The 24,451-nt window shown below is 41.9% G+C and overlaps 1 long non-coding RNA gene across 1 annotated transcript; it reads left to right on the forward strand.

Annotated features, from left to right (window-relative positions):
- Positions 1 to 212: 212 nt before the first annotated feature.
- On the forward strand, positions 213 to 23,967 carry LOC307015831. The gene is made up of 4 exons (XR_013801654.1): positions 213 to 445; positions 11,387 to 11,499; positions 19,759 to 19,863; positions 22,395 to 23,967. It is a non-coding gene; the product is annotated as an uncharacterized lncRNA (long non-coding RNA).
- The last annotated feature ends 484 nt before the right edge of the window (positions 23,968 to 24,451 follow it).

Below are 24,451 nucleotides of genomic sequence, written 5' to 3' on the forward strand. Positions count from 1 at the left end.
CCGCCAACCCCCCCTGTTGAAAATTATGAACATTGAGCCGCACTCACATTCTTGCGCACAGCCAAATGGGGAGGTCCGCTCATGTCCTGAGCCAATGGCGTACAGAGCTCTGCCTTATTATATACTGATCCCCAACTGGCGAATGGCGCACCTCTCCCCTGCTCACATGACGTCCTTCTGTGCGCTCCCTCTCCTCTCAGCACTCAATCCCGGCGAGTGCAGGCATCACTGAAGACTTTGACACCGGCGGAATCGGACGTCCACTGTCCTCGGCAGATTTAACCAGGTGTTATCTTATGCAAACTTTATCACCATCAGATGAAGATGACCAGCCTGTCGCCGAGAGTGAGACCCCTTCGCTGGAGGAACAGACTTTTTTCCGTCTCCAAAAGACCGGAGAGTCACGAAGCGAGACAATAACGCACAGAAGTTACTGAAATGAATCGTAAGTAGGCAACCTAATATATTTATATGGTTCTTATCTGTTACTTACTGCTACCATTCAAGAAATAAGTCGTTTTATTTATAATCTAGTCCTATTTTTTGGTTTTAAAATCGTGACTGCATGTGGCACTTGTGCTGTGTGCTTTCTGATTTGTTTTTCTAGGTTACATTTAAAGGTGAATTAAACATTTTTAAACGGTCTATAGGCTTTTATTGCTAAACACATGTGACTTCACTTAATGCTTGAGTCGTCTAAAAGTTAATTTTGTACATTCGACATTCTTTGTGCGTCTCTGTGAATGTTCTCATTATATGTGGCTGTCTAAGCGCAGCGCCATAGCATGGAATATAGATAAAAAGCACACGGTACAACCGCTGACCCGAGGCAGCTGGCTGTGCAACCGGTCCACACGGCTCAATGAGGACAATTAGGGGGGGACAGGAGAGAAAGAGGAAAAAAATTGAGTTCTTGAAGCACACTGAATCAGGGCTGCACTTCACTTGAGCTGGCCAGACAGGATAAGGGTGGACCTTCAATAACCTTTTGTGACATATATCCAATGCAGGATATGACAAAAAGTGAAAAGTGTAGACACAGGTCATGCAAAGATCAAAAGCTGAAATGCATTTTTATTTTTAGTTCTTCCTCTATACACATTTATGTCAAAAAATACAGTACATTTAAAATACACTCAATTAGGTCATGTAGTTTGCAGATTGGAAATTAGGGGGTAGTGGGGTCAAGACAGTAGAAAGGGTGGCTGCTGCAAAATGTGGGTACATTTAGGAAAGCAGAAAAGGTACCCTCTGATTTTCCATGATTTCTGCACAATCAGAGGGAAAGAGCGGGGGACCGGGGCCATTTGATGTTTTGAAAGACTTCAGATGGCTTTAATTAGGACCTATAAAATCTGTCTGCTCCATTCTCTGAGGCGGTGCTCTGGAGGGGTGAGAAGGGAGGGGAGCTGAAAAAAAAAAGAAAACCGATACAGAATGTCACTTCTGCAAAGGATTGTCAAATGAAATTTGTATAACCTCCCTTTTTCTTCTTGTTGCTCCCTCCCTCTCCTTGATGCTGGTGCAGGCAGCCCTCTCATTCCCTCTTTGTCTGGCTGCTGTGTTATCTACACCACCCTCAACCTAACTACCACCTCCAGTCAGTCCTAACCCAGACACCTGAATGCTAGACATAATGATCAAGAGAAGTTTCAGTCAGTCTGGAGCACAGCCAGTTGTTTGAGGTTTTCTTCTTCTTCTCCTCTTTTATTAACCCCATCCTGGCCTGGCTGACACAGCCCATTCCTCTGCCTCACTCACTCTCTCTCTCTCTCTCTCCATCCACAATCAAGACAAGCTATATTGTTCGTTCGTGTACGTGTGGGGGTTGGGGGGTACAGGGTTGCAGTTTCATTGCTACTGCTTCTGTTGCTGCCACTGTGTAGCCTATGGACCTTGAATGGATGGGTGACTCACACAGCTGCAATACACACACTTATGAGGAAACATCAAAGACTTCTTCTGTGCGTGTGTGTGTGTGTGTGTTAGTGTGAGATTTCAGCTATGCTTTTCTGGCAAGCGTCTGCAAGAATAGTTATGGCCATGTTGCCTGTAGGTTTTTTCATTTTGTCTCTATTTTGTTCAATTAGCTAGGGTTTATTTGCGGTTCTACTTGGCTCATCTTTAAAGGGTTACATTTAATTGTTCTATTGTAGCTGATATTTTTCTGTCCTACCAAGCTTGATGGGTTCTCTGTTTTAAGTAAGTCCATTTTTACAATGTTAAACCTTAATTTAAAAATGCAGTTGGGATCAATGCAATACATCATTTTATTATTAACGAATGCGATCTTTTTTGAAATAATTTCTACTCAAAGATTCCATTGTTACTGTACCGCAGACTTTAAATGAGGCCGTCAGACGCTGTCTGTCGCATCACGTCACTATCTGTGTAGGCGGCTTTGACTTGGGGCTTAAGCCGATATGGCTTTTGAAGTAGTGAAAGGATGGAGAAAACACTAATTAGAGGTTGGAGTTGGTCAAATGTTTGAATGTGTGAATTTCTTTGATGGACAAATTCCTCTTTAGGAGTGTCTTCCGTTTTCCGAGGAATACGTGCCTTTGTTTCCTCGATGTGTGTTGGTTAGGGATTAAATCATTTGGCTGCTTCTGGGTTAGCTAGATAAGAAAGCTAGCTTGCTTTATGGAAAATGGTTTGTTGGAGTGGAGTCTTTGTGTGACATATATAAGTTTAGTTGTATGATATAGCCAAATTATTTTTGGAGTTTTTTTTGCCAATGATGACCACTTTTGAAAGATTATGCCCTAACAGCGGGGAATGGGTTCTCTCGGTTCCCCTTAACCATGCAATCTTCTCAGAAATATTGTTTGAATAACAAGTGTTCTAAAATGTGCACAGAGCTTCAACCAAAATCCTGCAACTTGTTTGTTTTCTGTGTATCACAGATTGAGGATGTCTCCTCATCTGCCACCACCCTTTGAAGGGGGAAGTAATAAAAAGCTCAATGGGTGCAACAAGCTGTTCTTCCCTCCTACACTTTGAGGTTTTCTACCTGGAGATGAATAGGGGGCCCCTCCATAACGAAGGGCGAGAAGACAACATTTTATTGGCTGAGGATGTGGGGGGATGCGCCATAGCTTATAGACACTTGGTGTGAAATAGTTGTTGTTGTAATTGTATTAGTTTATAGGAGAGCATGGTGTTCTGAGTTTAGAACCAGAATTATTACTATTTGAGGTTATTTGAAGGCATAATTGTCCCAATCATTCATCTGTTTACATAGTTGACTTCAAATGATGTCAATATATTAAGGTTTAAGTAGGTCAAAGGGGTGTTATGTAAACATGAACAAATTGTCCCATTAAATCCTGCTTGAAGTGAAATACTGTCTTTATAGCGTGCTAATACAACATCCATGATAATGACATTGGAGAATCACAAAGCCACCGATTAGGATTTACGGTAACCAGATTTATGCGTGAAGGAGTGAAGTCATGGTCAGGAATGTAAATGTTGGAGTCATTCAATTACCTCCATGCCCTTCCCTGGGAAAAGTCCCCAGCCGTGAAGAGGTTAATTGTTTTTGAATCTCCATCCGAGGGGAGAAAATGGGCAAACGGGAGGGATAATTGAGCTGCTGATAGTTGAGTGGATTATGGATTACTGCGCCTTTCCAAAGGAGTAAAGAAAAAAGAGCTGAACGAGAGAGGAAGAAGAGAAGGGAAGGAAGGACTGTGTGAAAAGCTCAGGTTGTGCTATGCAGCCGCAGGGGTCATCTGGCCTTTTTAGGAAGATGGAGAACTCCAATCCTGTTTAGCCCACGAGGTGACCCTTGACCCTTTGCATGCTCCTCTCTGCTCCAGGTGCAAGACCTCACTGCTGGCAGCTCGCTGACAGACACACACTGCAAGCTTATTTTTCACACACTCTGCAAGCAGTCGGGGGAAACGCCATGTGAAAGCACAGATCCTCTCAACATTTTCACCCCCTGTTTTTTTTCTTCATGCCATTCTATTGTCAGGGGTTAAAGATCCGAGCCTGCTTGTTGGGGGTGGGGGAGCATTGCAATCATATAAGACCCCCCTTTATTCTTCCTTTGAAATATGTTCTCGGGAAGAAAATGGATGACTGTCTTTAAAACTGGCGGAAAAAAGATGATCTGACATGGTGCAATAATCACAGGACTGTTAATCAGAGGGATGTCATGTATAATTACTACAATGTTTGATAACATAACAGAGAATCACCTCAGGCTATTAGGGAAAGTTTCGCGATGCCATTAATGGGCGTTAATACAATTCAAGAAAACCCGGATGGAACGAGCCCTCTGCATGGCCCACTGGTTAAAGCACTGTAAGGTTAATGAACCACTTTACATACTTTCTGCTGCCATCTGGGTGGAGTAAAGAGGCAGATGCTTCCTACTCTGTACTGTCGCTGGGAGCTGTTCAACACAGAGGAATGTGTCATGTCCACAGCGGTCGATGAGCACATTTAACATTCAGCCTGTGGTCAAAAACAATCATGAATGAACCTGAAAGCTCCTGGAGAAATACAGTTAGCATCAACCAGACTGCTTTTGTAGCATGTCATTATTCCATTTACCCATGTTGCACTTGGGAATAAATGAGTGCATGTTAAATGTGGTTGGTTTCACCATTCTTATTCATAAAAGGTGAGGCCTAGGAGTGGACCATATCCTTACCATTTCCGATTTTATACAAAATAAACAATAGAACATTGGAAAGATAGGGGTCATCTGTGCTCTAGGCAAGGAGAAACTTGACAGGGCTGATCTACAAGAATAACCATAGACGGTGCTGGAGACTTGGACAAACGGAGGATAAGTGTCAGTCCACCTCTCTGCCATCCTAATCTGGGTTATCACATTACAAATGGAGTATTTTCAAATCGCTCTTTTAGCGGTGCAATACAATGAGATGAGTGGGCAATCAATAAAGCTGCGTGAAAGCTAAGGGATATAGTTTAAAAAATCTAAAGCTCTGGCTGGCATGGCCATCATCTCCCCCTGTCTGTTGGAATCAGATAAGGGAGTGGGGCCTTGCAGGAAAGGTTGTTTGGCCCTAGGGCTGCTCGGCTTGACGGATATCCCTCCTACTGGCACCCGTAGCAGACTGATTTCATCTGCAAATGGGGGCAAAACCGAAACGTTTTTGCATCTCTGTGATACTGTACATGTGGTAGAACAGCTGAAGGAATAGATGAGTAAAATGGAGCATAATGTGTAATCCCCCGCAGTGTGTGTATAGGCAGACATTTGCAGCTACTTCGCTAACCCTTCTGTTGTCCTCCATGGATGATGGCTTTTACCTCATGCGTCACTTACATGATTTAAAGAAAAAAAAAATCACCCAGGTTTTGGTTTGACAATGTGTCGTAGCTGGTGCGAGTGTTCCTCTCAGATTATCTCTTTGTGCTGTGAGGAGAGGAACGACGCGGTGGGGGAATGGGGGGTCAGGGATGGGGGAACAATACCGCTGCGATCACAGTTGAAAGAAATCATTTGCACATTTTTATGAAAGCTCTATTTGTCCGGTTGGATAGTTCTATCAAAACCTAACCGCCACCGTGGAAGGTGATTTAAATGACCTGGTGAGCGACAAAGCCGGCAATGTGTCGGGTTATAGTCAAGTCTCAGCTGAATGTTCTCCAGGTAAAAGCAGATAATGCGCTCTCGAGTTTTTCTTTCTCCGTCTTAAAGCAGTCTAATTTCTACAGATGGCTCTGAGCTGACACCACTGCTGCCAGAGCTTCTGTTCTCAGTGCTAAGCTTGTACAACATTAATGTGAAGATAAAAAGACATCATTGCTACACTATTTTTCTCGCAAGTTCATCCCTCGAAAAGCTGCAAAAAGAACCACGTTTCTTGTTCCTCTTAAAGTATAAGCCGGGGGGCTTATTTTAATAACTTCTCCATTTCTCTTTTTATTTCAATAAAACCCTCTATGTTGTCTTTTAGAACTTTCCATGCCATGATGGTAAGTGTGCATAAAAGGAGAGTTCAGGTAAGTGCACAGACTACCCATATTGGTGTTTCTTTTCAGTTTCAGAACCCCCTACAGTCTTTCCTGGTGACTCACTTCTTTCCGAGCCATTTATGCTTGAAAACTTCCTTCGGATGAACCAAACATATTCTGGGTTTTATCGCCGACGAGGGACCATTGGGCATAATGAAGTTCTGTTTCCCAGCTTGAGTTTGGGGTGCTCATGATTACAAATGCTTCTCTCATTGTCTCCCATCATCTCCTGCCTAATTGAAGACAATATAACGAGACAATAGGGTCCCGCTCATCATTCTGCATCAGTGGCATGCTCTATGGAACGTGCCAATCTGTTAAAAAAGTGCGATGGTGGTGATGGGAGGGGTGTGTGTCAGTATGGTTACTTGAATGCGCTCAAGCTTGTTTAATTTGGACCAAGAAGATGGACAATTAAAGAACACCTCCCGGGGGGGCTGTTCATTTTGGTCAGCTTCCCCACTTCATGGCAGCCCGCCCTTGTAAACTCTCCTGGACGTGTCTGGGTCATGCGTTAGGGGGTTGGGGTTTGTAGGTGGGAAGGGGATTGGTCGGGGGTCTGCCTCTTGAGAGGTTTTCTCCGATGATTAGGACAGCCAAGTGGGGAGAGTCCCTCAGTGCCTGGCCTCCTTCACCTCCCTAATATGTTCTGAATAATTCCCCCTCCGCTGTGGGTTTGTTGTGGGGTTTCGCGGAGTTGGCGGGGTGAAGGGCGGGGGATTATGTCTGGCCTTGGTTTAGGAGTGTTTGTCATCTGCCCCCTCGAGGCCTGCACCGGTTCCTTTGTTTGGGCGTCAGGCGTTGGTACAATGTCAAATCACACAATGCGCCTTTGCAATAAGGGTATCTCGGATTATGAACTGACACAGGATTTCATGTCTGGATTTTTTTTATTTTAAGTAACTTCATTTTAGGGTCGAGAAACTATAAAGCCAATTTTTTCATACACTGCGTTTTTATTTGTGCATTGCTGCCTATTTTCTATTCTAACACTAAATCAAAAATTGTTTTAAAGCAATTGCGTCACATGATTTCTCAAATCTTACATCTTTGCTTATCTAGTTTTTTTCTAATTTGTAGAATGGGCTGTTATGGCATTGGTTCCAATGCTATCACGAATGCACTCTTGTTCTCGTGTAAAGGCTGTTGAAAGGAATCTTAAGAAAAAAAGTTATAAAATATTTCCATTCATCAAAGAAGATCTGTGATATACTGTACAAGTGTAACGGTATAGTAGGGGTTACATTGAATCTAAAGCTTAATACTTGTTTTAGCAGTTTATATAAAGAGGCCTATTTCGGGTGCCTCAAAGGTAGTTTGAAATGGTCTCAAAGGGTAAATGTAGTTTAATGGTCTCAAAGGTGTTTCTATGGTTTTACACAGTGTATCTCTTTGTGAAATTTGGAAGAAAGATTCATTCATCTCCACACAATGGCTCACAAAGAGAGCACTGAGCCATGGCCAAATATCCAAAGTTATATTGAATTCAAATAAAACAGTTTTGCTACTCGCAAAAGCTCCCAAAACAGTTTTGGAGGATGTAGGCGCTGTGGGAGAAATGGCTGCTGTGGCTGCATTCAAGCCACTTGGAGCACCAGGAAATTACACACATTCCTCTTCCCAGTGACAAAATAGTCCCAAATCTAGTTTCTTACTATTTCTGTACAGCTACATTTACCATTTTAAAATCTTAATTACTTCAATTGGAATCGTGAAATTAAATTATGGTCTTGATTGCATTGCAAATAATGACCATTTTAAAAAGGAAAAAATCTAAATCCTGGCCTAAATCCAATGCAATACAAATTAAAGGTGTATTTGACCGCTTGCCTGTAATTCCATAAACACTAGTTAAAATACAGTAAAGTGTTTTGAATTGATCTGTATTCAAATCCTTTTCTACAAAAATGTTAGGAGAAATACACATCCAAACATGGACAAAGCCTCTACTGCTAAACCATATTTCTAAAAAGAGGTTGGCAAAATGTCTTTATGCTGAATCAAATTGTGAACTATGGCAACACTATACTTACTTAGTCTCTCTTTCTCAGCTATTTTCAAGTCGAACTGCTGCTCATTTTGACTCTCAAACGTACACTGCAATGACTAATCGTTACTCATCCCTTTGTCTCAATATACAAGTGCTTATAATGTACCTCTTCAAGGGCGTACCTTTCTTTGCAGATGATTAAATACACCGGGAGGTGACACCCAACAAGGTATTTTTAACATTTTAGCCTTCCCGCACTTGTGAGTGGCTGTTTTAGGTGTTTATGGTCTGCCTTTGTTTAGATTCTCACAGGATTTTTATTTGACAGGGAATGTTTCAAACAATACAAAAATATCACAAGTTGACTTGATTTCAGTTTTTTTACTTTTTAAGTATTTTCCAAAACCAAAACCTTTTACCCCAAGTTTTTTTTAATAAGCCCTTTCATTTTTTCTTTCATCAAAGGGATGTTTGTGCGTAATTTACTTTTCTTGGATTCACGGTGATAGTCTGATTCGACCAATGGAACGTGTTTAATGGTCCTTTTTTTTAATATGTCTTATATTACATTGTAGAAGAAGCAGTATGTAGTATCAAATCAGTTCAATCTCGGTGGGATTTTGGTGGATAATGCTTCCAAATGTAGTTACATCTCTTCCCACAACCTCAAGAGGTGTGAAAATGATTGAAGTCAATTGAATTTAGCTGACACACAGAAACATCTTTATTGTGTGACATCTTCTGAGACATGGAAAAAGTTGTAGGAGGTAAGGTTAAATCACTTGTAAAAATATCAGCCTAAGTAAGTCAGCTTTCAAATGGAGTCTGACTATTTCTAGTGGTACAGAAAAGCAAATCTGATGTGGGTGATTATTGTTTGGGCAGGAAGCCTTGAATGTTTTGCATCATGTCTGCCACGTTCACCCCGAGGGCATTCGTCCTCCTTGCATACAGAAACACACACACAATCGCACACGCAAGCCACAGTTTTTCTTCACAGCACGGCAGGAGTCTGACTTCATCTGTCCTATTGACTGATGAAGCAGACGCAGCGGGTACTCTGAGAGAAGCCGCATTCTAGATCAAGGCTGTGTGCTGCATCGCTGGCAGTCACAGCACACACACATTTGTGCACACATTTGCACTTGCGCTCAAACCCTTTTTTTGCCTTCTCTGTCATGTTCTCTCTCTGTCTGTCACAGTAGACACTGTAGACACAGGCAGCCATGAAACACAAAGTGTACACGCATGCACACTGAGAGACATGACATGCACAGCAGTGCTGACACACATATAGCTTACAAAGAAAACATATAACTGTCACACAAGCACAGAGAGTGAATTAGCACGTCTTGGCTGTGCGTATACGCCTAAGCTGGACAAAGATCTCTATAAACATAATGTTTGTAGATTAGTTTGGGTTAATGATCCGATTGCCTTGGCGCTGCCAGGGTATCTGTGTGTGTGCAAGTTTTTTTGGCCAAGGGGAAAAGGTTTTGATCTACTTTGCTGTCTCCCTACTTTCAAATGAGACATGCCCCAGGCCCCATTACAAGAGCAGTATTTATGCCATTGGGGAACTGGGTTTGCCGCCCTAGCAGTGGTACCAGAATGAAACGGCTAAAATTACGTCTTGAATAACCTCAGTGGGCAGCTCCAGTATTTTCTTTTCATAAATGAGAAATTACAAGTTGTGTACTTTACAAATTGCCTGTTGAAATATCAAACACATTTCAAACCATGACATGGAAAAGCCAAGGAATATGTTTTTTTTTTTTTTTTTAGTGTTTGTTCTTCACAGCATAACAAAATCCAGATTTAATTTTCTCTTCTCCTTCTTTACTTTGGTGTTATAATTAGCCTTCTAGTCAAAACCAGAAATAAACTTCTGCAAACAACTTTCTTCAGTTTCTTGGTATGATGCAGTCAGTGGGTTCAAGAAGGGTGTAGTCCCTCCAAACCCAACCCCTCCTCCCCACAAACACACTCTGAGAAGCCCCTCTCATGTGATTGCTGAATGGACAGAAAAGTACAGGAATGAAAGAATGACTGAAAAATGACTAATGCCCCTATTCCCCCCCCGTCCCCAATATGATCTCCTCCTCCCTTTTTAAATGTTTCTCCCCTATCAGTCCCTCCCTCTATCTTTCGTTCCCCCCCCCGCCCCCTTCCTCATCTCCGGCGTTCCTGTCAAGGCATGCCTCCGTCCCCGCCAACCAGCATCGTCCGGGGCAGGGCGAGGGGGCAAAAAGAGAGGAGGGGGAGGAGGGCAAACAAAGGAGCACTGTTGCCGCCTCGCTGGGGTTTTGCGGATGGTGGACACCAGGCTGGGGGAGGGGGCGGGGGTGCGGTACAGACGGAGCAAGAGTGTGACTGAGGAGGTTCATCACTAAGAATAGAGATTAAAATGAATGGGAGGGGAGCAGGGGAGTCTGTTCTGTTCACATTAATAAAGAGGACAAGCAGTGCCAGTCATTTTTTTCACACACACACAGTAGCACACAGTTGCCACACTCTCGCTAACGCTACAGTGTGTGAGTGGGAGAGATAGGGGGGGGGGGGGGATGGCATGGTTCATTGTTTCCTGGCCATTGTACAATATTTGCTTAACCCGCGTGCTTTATCTGTGCAGCTTTATGCTAGAAATGAGATGGTGTGTATGTGTGTCTCCACGATCACTGCTGTCACAGCTGTTAGCAATTTCATCAGTGCGCTAAGACACCACCTATACACACATATAAACACATACCCTGTCAATTTATGAAGCTGTAAGGCCACGATAAAACCATTCTCCGAGCAGCACATTTACGCCTCCATTTAGCCTCCACAAACAAAAACTGAAGGATGAATCGGACACAGTAACAAGCAGATGCACTTAGGCAAACCTGTAAATGGCAATTATTCCGCCATACAGAAACGTGTTCATCATTCTATGGCTCCTATTTGCCATTGCTTTCCTAGTCAGTGCTCTCTGACCCCAACTTGAACCTCTTCTTTACATTGAGGAATCTTGCTCAACTTTTCAAATACAACACTGGTGTTTGTTGCTCAGCATTCCTCAGGATGTTTAGGTTGGATTCTAAAATAGTTACCCAGCACCTAGGAAGATAAAAAAAAAACATACGAAAATGACTTAAAACATTTCTGTAAGCACTTGCTTCTCTAGGTCATCAACTGCATCGATTTTTTCCCCCAATGTGGTTCACATGATTTCAACATGGGGAGTAAGAAACTTGTTTTGAAAGATAACTGAATTTTAGCAGCAATAACTGGAATCCCACAAGGCCTATTTTTATGAATGGAGTATTATATTTGTTTATGTGTGGCGCTGATACCTTCATTTTCTAACCGATTTTTAATGGTTTTGTTTCCGCTTCCTTTTCTTGTCCATTAAAGGAGCTTGCAGAAGAAGAAACAGAATGAACGCTAGCAGCGTTAGCCTTCACCGCAGAGGGAAGGAAGGGAAGCAGAAGATGAAATGGAGAAAAGACAAAGGTGATGAAAGAGAGGTAAGAGAGCTCAGTTTTTGCAGGGGTTATAAATTGTCTTGTGTGTGTCTGTCTTCTGTTGCCCTTCCACCTGACTCAGCTGGAAGGGTTTGGTGTATTCATGCATGTGTGTATGTATTACGTGTTTAAATGGGACTATGTTTGTTTTTTGTGTGTCCCCGGCGTTGAGCCACAGCCACCTGGTGAAAACAACCATCCTGGCTGAATACACTGCATCCTCAACTTCTCTTTTGTCTGTCTTCTGTAATTCCTTTGATATTAAATAGGCAATATACACAACATTGCATACAAACTCTGAATATGTTATAACAGATAAAAGTCCGTCACTGTTGCCTCTGAACACAGAGAATCCATTTTGTATTGGTTTTTTCAGCTTCCATTACAATTACAAAAAAAAAGTCAAACATGTCCGGGATGCAAGGAGTTAAAAAAGCACTGAGGGGAACAGCATGGCCACAAGGCAAAACAGAGAATTGGAACTGGGAAAAGAGCCACCGTATTGTTTTAACTGTGTTTCAGGGGTTCCCAAAGCGAGCAGTCTCTCAGCACAATCTCTCTGTGTGAGCCTGAAAGCAGCAGTAAATCATTTATTGTGAGAAAATAAAATGGTGTTTTTCTCAGTTCTTGTCATCCTCTCTTCTTTCTTCATTCCCTAAAATACAGATTATAAAAGCTTCAACAATTTATTTGGATATAGGTAAAGAAACGATCATGATACAACCAAAAGGGAATGCATATGTGGGCATTAACAGGATTAACATTAAATATCTTCCCTGTAACATTGGCAATAATGCAATTCAAGCTGTGACAGAAAATAATACTTACTGCCTCGCTGGAGTGCCCTGCCAGTCCAAATGTCCTTTTCCTACAACTTCTGCTGTGCAATAGGACCTTTATCTCTTACATTGTTGATGTGCGCTCCCATCTTTCTACTGCTCATAACCACCAATCAAAGTCCAGCATTTTAAAAGACGGGATGATGATGATGATGATGATGATGATGATGATAAAAGACATTGTCAGGGTTGCCGTGGCCCAGGATGATGGTTTGAAAACAAAATGGCCACATTTGTAATGGCGGGAATTCACTAAATTTAAAATCTCTTTCCAAATCACCCCAGTTTGACAAAGCTGTTTTTAAATGGAGGTGTATTTTGAACTCGTTCGAGGTAGAACTGCCTTCTTTTTTTCGTCATTCTTTTGATTCAACCAACAGGGATTAGTGGAGTCACAAGTTGTACAGCTACACATAACCCTTATCGTGTTTGGAACTGGTCAAATTGTGCAAACGTACTCTGGGGAAACGTGAAAGGAAAAAGATGGAGGATGTTGTAAGCAAGAATCAAGACATGCCACTGCTCTTTCTTCTCCCCCCTTTTTCCTCAAGTGTGTCTGCCCTTTGCTCCGGGGGGGAAAGGGTTTTCAGGAGCAGCCAAGTCTGTCTAAGCTGGCTTTAAAAAGCTACTGGACTCTAGAACCACTGTGGTATACTGTTGGTGTCCATTTGTGTATACAAAGGTGGGGTTACAAGGCTAAAGTCACAATGTGTCACACGGTTTCATATTTCAAAAAACGCATATGAGAAATGACAGGCAAATGAGTCACTCCGTCAACTCATATTGATTCACTGCATGACTGCAGGGACAGAGCGAGTAATTGGTAGTTTCACGGTCACACAAAACTACCCGCAAATTATGCTGATGATTTACAATGATGAGGGTTGTAGAAAACACCCTAGTTAGGGAACAGGCATAAAAGCCTGATGGACAAGTGTTGAAAATGCTAACATTTGTGTCCACACAAAGGAAAGCGTAGAACAACAGAGTGCTCCTCCATCAAAGTATTTTCCCCCTCAGCCAAGACACCCGCCAACCATCAGAGGATTAAAGATTATAATGAGAGCTTTCATTGAGTTTGAAGCCACAACAGTTTCAAAATGGATGGATGGATTGAACGATGGACAGATGGATGGATAATGGATAGATGGGCATGACGGGGCAGAGATAAGGAAATTAAAACTGAGAAAGAACATTTTCATATCATAAACTGCTTGTCTAAGGGACCCTGCCCAGACTAAGCCTAAAGTAAGCACAGTAACTTACTAAAGTCTTCAGAGGCAGAGGAAAGATGCATTTAGTTGACACTGTGAAACTCCAATCATTGTAAACATGACTGCAGATTGATTTGAATGGAAAACGCAGTTAATATCAATATCTTATGAAATGTTTGGGAGCATGAGTTATAAAAGATAGCTTTCAAAATGAAAGCCTTTAACTACATGCAGATATGTTGTATGTAGGCTAACCAGATTCTAGAGTTTTGACAGATGCATCATGGGTAGATGGAAAAATAAAAAATGTCACCAAAAGAAGAAACATGTTTTCTATTCTTTAATCTTTGAGTATATAACCGCTAAACAAATTGAAATGACAACAACAATGCCATATAGTCAAGAGTAATATAGCTTGTATATCATTATAATTGTATTTCGAAACCTTAACTGTCCACTTTTCATTGGCATTTTGTGGTTGTCATCTAGACATCCTATGTGGTGTATATAAGAAAAATAATAATAATGGTAATTTCAGGCATTGTGACTTTTGTTTTCCAGAATGAAAATTCCAGAGTACATTCTTATCTTTTGTCAGTGACTTATTCTGAGTTCATGAGCCGTGCGAACAACTTTTGCTTATTTTGATAGCAGGGGCAATGAGGTGTATTGTGTCTCAACTTGCCACGCTACAGGAGCTGTATAACAGTCACCTTTTTTCTGCTGGGTTTTATCAGTGTATGGCAGAATGAAAAGGAGTCAAAGGCAGCCCCCTAAGCTTTCCATAATGCGTCCCGAGAGGAGACAAAGGCCTGCATTCACTGCTGGGAGTCGATAAGACCTATCATTAGTCTGCCATTGGAGGTATTACTGTCACACACATACGTATACACACACATACATCTACACAGAATGCAGTATAGTATATATTTCTGCCCCCATTCACTTGTTCCACAAACATAAGCATACATTTGTGTGTGCGTGCCAGAGGAGTGAAAGACGCAGCCAGACTCGACTTGAATCAAATGAAAGCAGAGAAGTGGACTCCCTGCTGCTTTCCCATCACAGCAGATTTCACTCAGCCTCACATTGCCTTGGCATCCACACTCAGCTGAACCCACTTTGTTTTCGATAACGATAAAGAATGCACACAACCCTGAAACTGATGTTGAAATGCACACCTCTACTGGCCTTTATTATTAAGAATAATTAGGTTACTTCTCAACAGCAATCAATAAACTTTAATGGTGTAACGTGTTGGATTTTGTATCTCATATCTTTGTAAGATTAATGGTGGTTTATTCCCAAAAGATGCAGGATATGCGCAATCAGCTGACTGACAAAATGTACACACTGCAGGTAAAAGGCCAAAGGAAGCTTCCGGCTGTCTTGATGATGGAACTCCTTGTAATAATACCAATGTCTCGGAATTAATGTGGTATTGACTTATTGATGACAAAACGCTACACATCGTGCATTTACTTAAGAAGACAGGCGTAATATTAGGTGCAAAAGGAGGAGGATGGTTGGGTTTCCTATTAGTGTGTGTGTGTGTGTGTGTGTGTGTGTGTGTGTGTGTGTGTGTGTGTGTGTGTGTGTGTGTGTGTGTGTGTGTGTGTGTGTGTGTGTGTGTGTGTGTGTGTGTGTGTGTGTGTGTGTGTGTGTGTGTGTGTGTGTGTGTGTGTGTGTGTGTGTGTGTGTGTGTGTGTGTGTGTGTGTGTGTGTGTGTGTGTGTGTGTGTGTGTGTGTGTGTGTGTGTGTGTGCACACATACTCACACACATACTCACGGGAGGACGACGGCACTGCTGTCTGGGTCCTAAGTAGATGATGGACCGTAGCTCATATTCCCATTCCCTCTCATTAGCTCAGCCCCCGAGAATATATGAGGTTACTTACCTTCCCTTGCTCTTCCGGCCAAACGCCAAGCGTCTGCTCAGGGTCATTAGCTTCGCAGCTTGGAACAAATGGCCTTCGATAGCATCTCCACTAAAATACAACAGACGCAGATTAACCCCTTGATCCTTGGTCGATATCATTTTGAAAAGATTAGAAAGAAGACAGGGTGATGGCCATTTTGTTTATTTTTGGCCCCGTCCATCTTAAATTAGCTTTTTTTGGATGGTGCTTTTATTTTTTGCAGCATTACAGATGTTAGGAGTCCTCCTTAGTAGACGCTTGGAATCTCTTTGCATCTCAACTAAACATCACAGTAGTTGAAAAAAACAACAAAGAGAGAAGTTGGCAGAGGATCAAAGCCCTAGGAGGATGTACCTGGCAGATAGCTGCTGTGCTCCTGCCTGTAGACTCTATCTCTTTATGTCTTTATTTTCTGAATGCGGACAACGCTTTGTTGCCCCCCTCGTACTGCCAGCTTGATTATAGATCATGAAAAGAACAGTGCAGTCACAACAACCTTCTCCCATGAGCAGGCGCCTTTTTATTACAATGTTCGTGTGTGTGCGTGAACATCCAAGGGACTGGCTTTATACAGATTTTGATATTGATGGCATTTCATACGACCTCTTTGTTTTGATATGGCTAACAACTCACCCACTTTTCTATTACGTCCTGCAGATTTTGTTATCAAAACAACCTCTGCAGGAACTGTACAAGTCTGGGATCATTTAAAGGTCTCAGGGTACAGGAGGAGATAATCCTACAGTCAATGATATAAAGTCAAATTGTCTTTGTAACCTCAGTAAAAAATAACTCCACAAAGTACTGAATAGGTTTATTTTCATCTAAAGTCGATGTGTTCGTCAAAAAGTTCTTTCCATAAGGCTTCGCTGAGGTTTGTGGCCTGTTGATGGGGGGGGCTCCTCAGATGTCTGTTTTGGGAAGAAAGACACGCCCAGAGAATGGATATAATTAAGACTAGTGACTTTCTTTTCTTCTTTTTTTTGTGAGTAAGGAGGGTGTTTGGGTAACTGCTATGGGTGGTCTAGCTCTACATGCCTGTGCTAGTTTTATTATAAACAGGTACAATATTGTTAGAAAACAGACATATACAGACAAAGCACAAAGATCAGTATACAGTATGTTCAGACATTAAAGGTACAAATGCAAACAGCCATGTCACTTGTTTCCATGTCTGATAGCACAGCAGACCAAACAAATGAACTGATCAGAACAGTGGGTACAGAACATCCATGTAGGTACACTCATGGAGATCACTAAACAATTAGTCATTTGGAATGTAACTTCAGTCCATTTATCTGGATCCCTTAATATTTGATACATCTTACTTAACCTTACAGATTCATGTTGATCTTTATGTAAACAAAAAAAAGAAGCATTTTATATATACCGTTACAGTAGAAATATGTACATCCCTACTATTTAAGATATTTTTTCAATGTGCACATATTTAGCTCAAAGAACCCAAGACAAATCGGTAATTGTAATATTCGTTTTCCTTTTTGAAGGTACGTGTTTTTTAATGGTAGCTGGATATGCAGGATTAAATATTATAACATCAAGTATGTCTAATTAGCTTGCACACATTGTTTCTGACCAACTTCCAAACAAACATTAATTATACAAGGCTTCCTTTATTTTGTGGAAAACGAACAAAAACTGCAGACCAGTCAATCCTTTTCAAACAATCCTGATTAATGTGATCTTCTGGTTAACACATAAACACCATGTGTACCATGGAACCCACAAACATCTGTTAATTTGCAACTTCTTATTTTCCGTTCACATGAATTGGCTCATTTAGCCGGCAGAGAAAACACACATCTTTTATTGTTGCATCGTGTTTTGAGGGGGCTTAAAGATGTGGGTGGCCTCCGTCTTTTTTTTCATGTACTGAGCAGCATATGGATCTGTTAATGAGGGCATGAATTGGTGACTCAGTGCCGGGACCCTAATGACTGAGGTCCCCTCCCTTGGTTCAGCAAGTCTGCTTACTGGAGCAGAGAAAGGGAGTGATGGGAGTTTGAGAGAGCAAAAACAATGAGAGAAATGGAGAAGTAGGAGAGAAATGATGCAGGACGTGGTTATAAAAACCTAGCAGTTGTAGGAAGCTACGTGCAAGAGCAGTAGCTAAAGGATACATTTCCTCTGCAAGACAGAAATAGTAAATTGCATATTCTGGCAGATGCAGGCAATTGAACAGAGTGGGACTTTAGAAAGAGAAACAAGGGGCGCAGTTCTTAAGCAGCATAAAAGGTTTAATTTCTCCTTCAGCTGTTTCACTGTATTTAACATCAAAGTGAAGTATTAACAATTGAAGCAATCTTTCATCCGGCCAAGGTCAATCATTGTTCTTTCTCTATGAGTGGTGAGAGGAATTCAGAGGAACAATAATTCACTGTGTTAGCAAGCCACCTTTAAACAACCCTTTGGAAAGATTCCTCTTCTTTGTGTGATGTTTTTCATTTGCAAATAGGTTTTAAGATTGTACTTCTAGGACATTTTCAGCTCCATTTATTACAGCCATCTAGCGAGTGTTTCATAAAGCTGAATCTAGATTGTTTAAAAATATACATGGGACTCACTGCATGACATGAAAGAAAAAGAAGATTGATGAGAGCATAACATGCTACTACTGCGAATCAAATGTCAAGGTTGAAGTTGGCCTTAGACTCAGACACACAGAGATGTGTAGTTTAGGATCGTCAAACTTGTCCTGGATCCCGTTAAAGGTTTAAGACTCCCATATTTACAATGTTTACACAAAACCAAAAATAAAACTGGTTAGTACATAAATGCTAAAACAGCAAATGTAGATTTTGCCAAGGACAACATTTTTCCTGATGCAAAGAGCACTATGACAGCCTTCGACTACTATGACAGCTTTCGACTACAAGGACTACGAACATCAAGGTGCTCAAAGACATAAATAAGGGCAAAAGTAGTTACTAAAGTGATGAATATGTCTTGTACAGTAATTTTTATGTGTTTGATTATTGACTACACATGAACCCACAGCTTTCAGAATACACAGTTGCACTCATCATAAGTCACATGGGAGACCAAATGGCCCTCGAATCAAAGAAAACATCAGGGGAGAATAACTATGATGGAAAAACAGTCATGTATTTTAATGATTCTAGTAATGATAATAACAAGAAACATGAGAAGTATCACCATCTGCTGCCCTATTTGACTTCTCCCTCTTCTTTTCTTTAGCTAGGGTAAAAAAGGTGGCAGAAAAAGTGCATCATTTCAAATAACAGACATACATCATACACATAGAACATGTTTTATCCTTTTATAATATTTATAATGCTTTTCTTTTGACGTCTCATTGAAAGAAAGTCAAGGACATGACTTTCAGTTAGCTCACTTTGTTGGTATATTCAATATATTTTCAGGTTAAGATGAATACCATGTTAAGATCAGAAATAATCTTTCATAATTCATTCTGTCTCATCACTCCCAGCCTCACCGTGCTGTGGGCATGTCAAACACAGAAATTATTTTTATTTAGGCTAGGGCCCCACGAAGAAGCACATTAGTGACATTTCAGCTTTATCAGAAGAGACATAAAAGCCGTTGCGACACGCAATCACTTCTTCGCATCTTTAATCTAGATCTGTTTTTACAAATTGGCTTCAAAGGCTGATTCCATATGTTTTTGTTAGAGCGTCTCTTGTTCTTGGGCATCGCAGTTGTCGGCTTTCATCCACTCTGCCTAGGTCCAAACGTTTTTTATTATAAGAAGAATCATGTGATAATGTACACACACGGCGGCTGCTTGTCATTGTTTCTCAAGACCACCCAGAGTGTAAATAGGAATTTAGTTGTGAATGGGCTTGTTGAACATATGACATGAAAGTGCCGACTTACAGCTAATACGCTTACAAACATCAGTCTGTCCTGTTGAATAATTGAAGTGCACATCAAAGAGAGTGTGTGTGTGTGTGTGTGTGTGTGTGTGTGTGTGTGTGTGTGTGTGTGTGTGTGTGTGTGTGTGTGTGTGTGTGTGTGTGTGTGTGTGTGTGTGTGTGTGTGTGTGTGTGTGTGTGTGTGTGTGTGTGTGTGTGTGTGTGTGTGTGTGTGTGTGTGTGTGTGTGTGTGTGTGTGTGTGTGTGTGTGTGTGTGTGTGTGTGTGTGTGTGTGTGTGTGTGTGTGTGTGTGTGTGTGTGTGTGTGTGTGTGTGTGTGTGTGTGTGTGTGACATTTTAATAACATGGTTTACCAAACAACACCTGAATTTATCCTGTGCTTTCTTCTTCTTCTCTGTTTGTTTTCTGTCCAGGTCCAGACATGAAGGAGACACAAATTCAAACGCACACATGCAGCGGCACTAAGAGTCTGTCTGCGGTCTCCCCCCACCCTGCCTCACACACACATGCCTGCTACGGTAAGAATCAGAGACCACCGAGTTAGGGGAATAGTAACGGTGTGAATGTGAGGAAACAAACTCATTATCCACCGCTATGTTCTCCTCTTAGTAGTTTAAAGACAAATTGGATGCTGACTTCTATTCCAAAATGCTCTGAATTGACTAATACAAAAATAATTAGCTGAATTCATTTAAAAATACTATATTGGTGCTGGTGCAAATCTTTATTTATTCAATGCTATTTTAAGTGTGTGTGTGTGTGTGTGTGTGTGTGTGTGTGTGTGTGTGTGTGTGTGTGTGTGTGTGTGTGTGTGTGTGTGTGTGTGTGTGTGTGTGTGTGTGTGTGTGTGTGTGTGTGTGTGTGTGTGTGTGTGTGTGTGTGTGTGTGTGTGTGTGTGTGTGTGTGTGTGTGTGTGTGTGTGTGTGTGTGTGTGTGTGTGTGTGTGTGTGTGTGTGTGTGTGTGTGTGTGTGTGTGTGTGTGTGTGTGTGTGTGTGTGTGTGTGTGTGTGTGTGTGTGTGTGTGTGTGTGTGTACAAAGCCTGCTTCATATTTTCTCTATTTCAGTCAAAACCAATCCTGAGTCAAGTTTAACGGCCGCACCACACATCCCACAAACCCCCATATCCAGCCCCCCTTACTCACCCAGTGCCCCTCCCAGGCTTCCCAGCATCCTGCTTCGCCCTCCATCCAAAAGAAAACATGCGTGCTGAAATTACAGTGCGTGAGGCGGCATTGTGGGAAACCCTTCCCTCCCTCTCACTCCCTCCGTTTGCCCATCTTGTCCCTTCTTATCATTTCCTCATTTCGCTACTGTTTTAGATTGGTTTGGGCAGGGTTTCTTTATTCATTAATTAAACTGTAAAACAGCTGTCCATGCTAACGTACAGTCACTCAAGTTCAGACAAAGGTTAAAAAGGTGGTCTTGTTCCCTAAATGTCCTTTAATTATACAAATAAGTGTTTATTAATGTATTACTAATGGATATAATAACAGTAATAGTTCATTAGTTCAACATGTATCTCAACCGCTCAGCCAACAGTATAGATTTAGATACAAAATACAAAATGAAAAAATAAATTATAGAGAAGGAAATAAAAGAACAAACCAGATGTTTCCAGCTTTAGGTTAAATGGCAGCACCACCCTCACAGCAACCGTGTTACTAACCGGCTTTAATGACACACTCCATCAGTTCGGCTTATCCGGCACAGTGCTAGTTTGGTTAACAGTCGGCCGAGGTGCGGCATGAGAGTGTGTGCGTGTGTGCCGGCTATTAAAGCACTTGAGAATCAGAGAGGAAAGGACTTGCGCTGCTAATGGATGTGTCTATTGATGTTCCCATTTAGCAGCACACTGTAAACGATAGGGCAATGATTGTGTTGAAGACAGAGGGGGGAGGAGGAGGAGTGGAGAGCGGTTTGGCTGGGCGATGATAATGACAAGGAAGGTTATTATTTGGCGCCCTGCGGAGTCTCTGCTTTGTGTGTGTGGTTGAGCGAGCGGGAGAGAGAGAGGCACTCTTCATCCATCTCTCTCGCTCATGTCGCTCTCCCAGCCATTATTCACTTCTGGATTGTTCTCCTCAGTCTGCTCCTCTCTCTCATGACATTATTCACTGCTGCTAGTCTACATCCAATTGTGGCTGACTCTCTCACACCTACTTCTATATCTCTTTTCTCAATGGCCCTCCTTTTATGAACGCACTGTTCCGATTTCCAATGGGATGATAAAAAAAATGCAGAAAAATAAGAAAGAATAATGCAGCAGAGGTGGCAAAAGGGTTTCTTGTTATATCTTTTTTTAGGACAGCAGATTGCCCATAAAATATTGATTTGCTCACCAGTAGATTATTTTTCCCATCTGTGTGTGTTTGTCCTGTCAGTTCCAATCACTGTGTGTGTGCTTGTGTGTGTGTGGGGGTGTCCTGTCAGTTCCAATCAGTGTGTGTGATGAATATGAATACAGTCAGCCTGCCTGCAGGTTTGGCATGAGACCACCTCCAGCTGGACTCAGACCCTACTCAAGTGTGTCCGTGTGTGTTTTGTGAGCGTGGCTGTACACGTCAGCCTGCATCTGTCAGCGCCGTGACAACCTGAAGATGAAATAACTTAAAAATATACAACATAGTATTAATCTTGGCACACGAGGCTTCCAAAGCATTTTAACACAGAGAAAAAGCAGCCAATGTTTGCACAAGTGGGATTCAACCCCCTTTTCTATGTTTTTAGATGTACAAAGGACCTTTCGGGATTCAAATCCTTTGAACTTAGATAGAAATGCACATTATTTCTAGTTATGGTAATTTCTTTTCAAATGTCAGGGGGTTTCATGTCCATGATTCAGTGCGCACACAGCCTTCTTCACTTACATTCCCTCAATTACTATAATCATAATCAGCCTCATTCTCTCCAGCCCAGCTTGTGTGCATTTTCTTGTAAACTGTTTATTGTTTGCCAGAAGTATTAGATCAGTTTTTGAAATTAGTAAGATCTTGTCGGTTTTGTAAAAGTCTATCTTTTCTCCATGTGTTTTTGTGTCTCTAATTGCAGGGCAGCAGACACGGAGGAAGAAGCCTTTCCAGCTGTGAGGAGACAGGAGAAGTCAACACACACTCACATAAACACACACACACACACACACACACACACACACACACACATACACACTGAGCCGGAGGCACGAGAGCAGGTGAGCATTAAGTCAGGCAGCTAAACAGATCACGTCGCGGTATGATATCTGTAGACAGGCAGACAGGAGGAGGCCGGTCTCTACCTGCAGGCAGAGAGCAACAACTCACAGCAACTTCGCCAGGAATGTCCTCCCCCTCCTGAGAGGGAGAGAAAGGGAGAGGGACATACAGAGTGAATGGGAGACACACATAAACTGAGGATTCCACTTAAGTGCTTTTCTTGCAAGCCGAATATTTTGAGTCTCATGAAAATCTCCCAGAAAGATTTTTATTTTAAGAACCTTTTCAGATACATGAAATAAAAAAAAAGACCAAATTCTGTATTAAAAGCCGTGAAGACAAATGTACCGATGCAATAAGAGGCATCTAATTCAGCACAGCCTACATTTACAAAACAGGCTTTGGACATTTTGAGTTTTAGTTTTTTACCCAGATCTCTTACAAATGTATAGACCTAGTGAGATGGATGAATACAGCAAGAATATATGCTCTTACGTTGGCAAAAGGTAGCACAAAAATCCCCTCCTTTTTGTCACTTTTTTGGCCCAATATTCTCCCTTCACCGCAGTTGATGAAAGGATATCCTTTGACATTAATAAAGAACAGCACATTCACACGCTTCTTTAATGTCGAGCGGCGATGGTTCTTTTGTTATTTAGGAGTAATTCAATCAGTTCCAGAATGATCTGTCATTTTGAAATTACTGAGGTGTTTTGACAGTGTCCCGGTACTAATTGTGACACTTTGACAGTATCCGTTACACAAACTTGTTCTGCTAGTCTTCTTTTGTTAGCGCACCTTGCAGCAGGTTTGACATTCCTCTTTTTTTCACAACTTTCTTTTATCCACAATTTGCTCAGCATATAACGATTTTTATCTGTGTCACATTCACACTAATTCCACCTTGAGTGATGCCCATTGCCGTTTTGGCTTCCTACTGCAAAGCTTCACCATACCAACTGCCAGTTATGTTAGTGCTCAAGACTAAATAATTGAGTACTATCAGTTACGGGTCCTGCACATATTTTTCCAACTGGTACAGCAATTGAATTCCTCTTTATGTCTCCAACTTGCTTCTCCTCTGTTCTATCAACCCGTGAATTGAAGTTCTTTTAGCCATTAGGCCGGTTGTCCATGTTCTTTGAACACCATTATTCCTTAGCTCTTTATATTTAGCCATAAAAGCGCCTCCTGAAATCTTTACAAGTCACAGCTCTGCCCACACAAACTACCACATCCACTTATCTAAAAATGATTCAGTGGTTAAATGTCAGAGCTGTCTGTGCCATTAAGGCCAGCATGTTTGAAGGAAGGACACCCTTGCCTGCCCTCTCCCTCCTCCCCCACCCCTGTCTCTTCACATTCTTCTCACTCTCTATCTTCGTCTTCCTCTCCCCCCTTAGCTGCCTCATCATCTACCACCCCCCCCCCCCCCCCCCCCCCCCCCGCACACACACCCAGCACAGGCTGGTTTGAGGGCTAATGTGCAGACCTTGTCATTCAGATTAGGGCCACATTATCAGCTCAGGGCCCTTCTCTCTCTCTGGTTGCGTGTCCAGGATATTTTCTTTTTGTATGCTGTCACCCTCGTCCTGCGGCCAGAGAAGACCTTTATAAATCAACATTACTTCTCATCCACTTCTGTCAATTCCAACACTGTCACTCAAATCACTGTTCGGGACAGTGGAGAGAGGCCGAGTTAGCAGTGTCCCTCGCAGCAAGGACTGTGCTTTTTGGCCCGAGCTTGGGTGAGGTGTCACAGCTAGGAACTGGTTTTTGATCGAAGTCACTATTATTTTTGCTCACAAATGACAAGTTTTTCAGAGGGCTGAGTAAAACAGAAACTGACAAAGTAAAAGCAGCTCTTTTGATCCAAAGAATAAAACGGAAACAACACAATCGTTGCTTTCAGTTGTG

The sequence above is a fragment of the Notothenia rossii genome (assembly GCF_949606895.1).
Source record: "Notothenia rossii genome assembly, chromosome: 1".
NCBI lineage: Eukaryota > Metazoa > Chordata > Actinopteri > Perciformes > Nototheniidae > Notothenia > Notothenia rossii.